Below are 5,000 nucleotides of genomic sequence, written 5' to 3' on the forward strand. Positions count from 1 at the left end.
AGGACCTAAAGAGAAGGGTTGGAGAGTGGCAGGAATCTTTAGAGAGGGGTGGCTTGAAGGTGAATGTGAATAAAACAGAGGTTTTGCTGAGCAGTAGCGAGGATAGAGAGAATAGTAATAGTAAGAAGAGGCTTAATTATAAAACAGGCAGAAAAGTTTAAATACTTTGGATCTACTTTAAGCCAAGAGGGAGGAAGTGAGGCTGAAGTTGACAGTAGGATAAAAGCTGCATGGGGGAAGTGGAGAGAGGTAGCTGGATTGGCATGTGATAAGCTAAAAGTCAAGATATATAACAGTGATAAGACCAGTGTTAATGTATGGAGCAGAAACATGGGCTCTAAGAAGAAAAGAGGAAGTAAAGCTTGAGAGAACAGAGATGAGAATGGTGAGGTGGAGTATGGGAATATTGCTGCTTGACAGACTGGAAAATGATGAAAGGGCAGGCTTAGTAAAGATTACAGAGGGGATAAGAGTCACAACTGAGATGGTGTGGGCGTGTTGAGGATCAATCATGAGGAGAGAGTGAAGAGGTCTTGGGAGGAACCTGTTAGAGGAAGAAGGTCAAGAGGGAGACAGAGAATTAGATGGCGAGATAAAGTGAAGGAAGATATGGAGAGAAGAGAATTGATGGAGGATAATGCCTGTGATAGAAGGTAATGGAGAAGGCGCATCAGGCAACCAACCCCTTAATGCAGGGATAACGGTGGGAAAGAAGTAGATATATGTATATTTATATAATTCAATTGACTCAGTGCCAGATGGGTTATGGAGTTACTCCATAAGGTTTATTCATTGGGGTTGAATTGTATTTCACTCTTCTGTCTAGGAAGATAACAAAATGAAATTTCTACCCAAGGGAACATTAAAAGCTGAAAGATAGAACCAAGAGTATAAAAGATTGATGCTCGGTGGGGAATAAACCTAACACAAATAATAGTGACTAGGGAATTATTAATCACACACTTAAAATAAATGGATAATATACAAAATGGAGCCATGCTTTTAACTACATCGTCTTAGTAGTCCAAGCTAGATATATAACATTCTATCTGGCAATAAGTGTGTTCTAGTCTCTCTTAAATGAATACGGTGCCAAAAGTGGCACTTATGGTGATAAGTCTGGGGACTTTTAAAGGGCATCGCTAGAAGCTTGCCGATGCTATCATAATAGTTGTAAAAAACATACTCATTCTTAATGCCACAATCGCTGGCAAGTGAGCTGTGCCCAAGCAGAGCATACAGTAGGTAAAGCTGCCTAAGAGGTGACGATAAAGAAGGAAGGATATTAGGATAGGGAAGTCAAAATAGCAACAATAGCAAGTAAGGAATGAGAAGAAAGGAAATTAGGGTAGGGGAAGTCAACATAAAAAGTCACCAACGAGGAATAAGTAGGAAGTGGAAGTAGCAGAATCTGGTTCTGGATGAGAGGGGCCGGAATTCTCTACCTGTCTTCCTTCGACCTCTCTGAGGTTGGTTTGACAACATCATTTGGGGACTTGAAAGATGCAAGTCTGCGGAAGATGCTAGGATAGCATCAGCTCCGACTGCAGCAACATTCGGAACAATGGCATTCGCCCCTGTGCCTAACGTTGCTCAACTCAGTCCCTGACATTCTTTGTGCAACTGAGGGCCAGCAGAGTCCTTACACCCAGACTGGTTAGCTGCTGATGAAGGGGAAGAGGAGGAGGTGATTATGGGCTCCTGACTTGGGGTGACCGACTCTGGGGCAGTTGTTAGGCCGTACCTTTGTTGGAGCTGCCGCTGCGGTTAGGTGCGTCCTGGGGAATTCTGGGTGGAGCTGGTCCTTCCATTGCTCTCAGAGTCGGCAGAGGAGTCGAGCCGGTGGCTGCGAAATAGCCTGGATGGGGAGCTTTGTGGGAAGACTTAAATCTTGCCTCTGCACTGGCACTAAGGACATTCCTGGCAGAATAAGAGGATACATACATGGCTCAACGGACATATGGGACAAAGTAGGGTACTGCCTGATACCTTCAAGTGGTACTGGTTGTGCAGGGGTAGGTCTCGAAGGAATGCAGAATTGGTCTGGAGCGAGGTAGGGGCATGAGGCTTAAGACTGTTCAAAAATAGGAGGCTTAATTCCTGTCCCAACAAGACGCCATACTCACCAGGAACGTAGGTAGCCACTGCCAAACAACATATTTTCGAACGGTGAGGTTGTGTGATCCTCAACCGGATGGTAGGCAGGAACATTTTAACATGGTTGAGGCTCTCAATCATAATTAATTGACATCTCTCAATCCCACTCCATGAGGAACTCTATCCTCTCAAATTATGGATAGCTACTCACCAGAGTCGTTGAATGCTCGGACCTGGTGGGAAGGATAATGACCTCTGGGAGGTGCAACAAAGATGGAACCTTGAGCTGGGGGGCCTAGAGCTGACAGGTCCGTCACTGCCATGGGAATGGCGGAAGCGACAGCCTTTTTAGGGTAGTGAGCCCCGGAAGAGGTGTGCCCATGCACCTTGCACAAGTCACAGAAGCTCCTAATAAAACCAGGCTTTGGCCAGTTGTTCTACTGCCAATGGCCATTATTCTTATTATTTTGGTGATGTCCATTCTGAGGGGGAGCGGGGGTCGACTATGAAGAATCTGTTTTAGAGTCACACTGTTCTGAAGAGTACCCAGGTTTGTTACAACACCTGCACACGGTCTTACACTGCTGATTATTTTGGCACTGCGTTGTCTGGGAGTTGGCAAGAGGGGGAGCAAGAGGCCAGATTTTCTTATCTGATGAACTCTGTAGTGGGTGGTGGGTGTCCTAGATATCTGACCACTTACAGCACTCTACAATTGTTTTTGGATTTTTATCCATCAAGTAAGTAGCAAGCTCAGGAGGGGCATATGACAGGAAATCCTACGACTGAAAAAGTTTGAGGATCTCTTCCACTGAGGCAGAATTGGAGGCCATTGTCCACCTCTGAAGGGTGGGCATCTTCTTCGCCACCCATTCTGACCATCTGCCTGGACTCCTTCTGAATGTTCCTCCATTTTATGTCTCCACCTGTCAGGGGTTATTTCAAAAGCCTTGGCGATGGCCTCCCTTATGAGAACAAGATCTCCTTGCTCATGAATGGGAAGGACTTTGAAGGTGATGGTACCCTTGCAGTCAAGGTGTTCTCCCAAGATGAGGGCTACTGCAGTGGGAGGAGGCTGGAAATTATCCAGGACCTTTTCAACATGGTCAAGCCAGGCCTCCAACTCAAAGTCATTCCACAGTCAGATGAGGGTACCCATGTTACTAAAGGTGGAGTGTTGGCCATAGCCATTTGGTGAACCCTTTCTGCTGCTCTCCTTGCCCTTCCTGCTGCTTCCCTTCTCTCTTGGAATTCCCTTTCTTTCTCCATCTCTGCTCTTTCCTTCTCCTTCTCGGCTCTTTCCTGTCCCTTCTCCACACACGCCTTTTCTCTCACACTGAGGGACCTGGGGCAACCCGAACAAGATGTAAGCAATGTAAGTAGGCTACCTGGGTAGCTAATTCTTAGCCCCTTAGTCTTGCAGCTTTCCCTGCTTCAGTAAAAGCTTTCATTTCTTCTAATACTGGATTGGTAGGCATAGGCCTTAGAACATACTAGCTCTATGCTCTGGAATAGCCAGGCATTACCTGGGAATAGCGTCCCTAAAGGACAGAATAACACCAATTTTGATTCCACTAAGGTGGAATGAAAAACCTCTAGGACAGAAGATCCTATTATAGGGATTACAAATTCTCTACACAGCGAATAAGGCAGAATTACTCAACGTGTCCTAGGAGTCACAAATTACTGTGATTGGAGTGGATTCCCTGAATGGGAATCAATCATCACGAAGGACATGATGTGTGCTATCATGAATACAGCACGAAGGGTTTCCATGGAATGCCAGTCAGCCAGCTGTAAATATTTGTTGCTAGGTTGTAAAATATTGGCCACTCCAATAATCAAAATACAAAAGCAGTCAACAGACAGAAATTCAAAAGCAGTCTGTAATGAGATTATCATATACAGATACAGCAAATCTATTTGTCACAAGGACGTGAAAATATTGGCCTCATGGACTATCAAAATACAAAAGCAATCAACAAACTGAAAAAAATAAAAGCAATCAACAGAATGAAAAATAAAAGCAGTCAACAGACTGAAAAAAATAAAAGCAGTCAACATACTGTAGATATTCGTCGTGAGGATGTGAAATATAGGCCGTGCGGACAATCAAAAACAAAAGCAGTTATGGAGGAGTTATGGAAGTTCCATTTGACAACGTCCTTGAGAGAGAGAGAGAGAGAGAGAGAGAGAGAGAGAGAGAAAGAGAGAGAGAGAGAGAGGGGATGTTTGCTGGTACAGCTGGAGTTGGTTGTTAAGATCAGAGTTTTGGGTCAGTCTTTAGTCTTGATATTCAGTGGTGTCGGCAGCGGTCTGTGAAGGCATTGATAGCTATAGTCAGTTAAGTTGTGTGTTATTGGTTTGTTGTTAGTTGTTGTTAAGTTGATATTGTTTGCTTTAGAGTTGTTGTGCCTGTACTGTTGGATCTGAGGTGCTTGCGAGTTCCTTTTGGGTTATGTGTGAGTTGTTGTGGTTGAGGGTTGTTGTTGTTGTTGGAGGCTGTTGTGGATTCTTGGTGCGTTTGTGAGTTGTTGAGGGTTGTTGTTGGTGACCTGTTGTGATTCCTTGGTGTTGTTAGTGGGTGTGTGTGTTGCCTTTTTGTGTAGTTGTTTTTTGTGTTAGTGATTGCTTGTGCATTGGCCTTTTGTTGTGGTTGTATTCCTTGTTTATTGTTGTGTTGGTGTTGGTTGTTCTTTGTTGTTTTGTGTTGTTAGTTGTGTTGTGTTCTTGTTGTTCTGTGTTGTTGTTATGTCCTTGTGTTGTGTTATTGTTGTGTTGTTAGGTTGTGGGGTTGTGGTCCTTGGTTGTTGTGTTGTTGTTGAGTGTGGGGTTGTGATCCTGGGTTGTGGGGTTGTGGCTCTTGGTTGTTATCTTTATTGTTGTTAGTGTCTCAGCGACCT

The sequence above is a fragment of the Macrobrachium nipponense genome, chromosome 17, assembly GCF_015104395.2.
Source record: "Macrobrachium nipponense isolate FS-2020 chromosome 17, ASM1510439v2, whole genome shotgun sequence".
NCBI lineage: Eukaryota > Metazoa > Arthropoda > Malacostraca > Decapoda > Palaemonidae > Macrobrachium > Macrobrachium nipponense.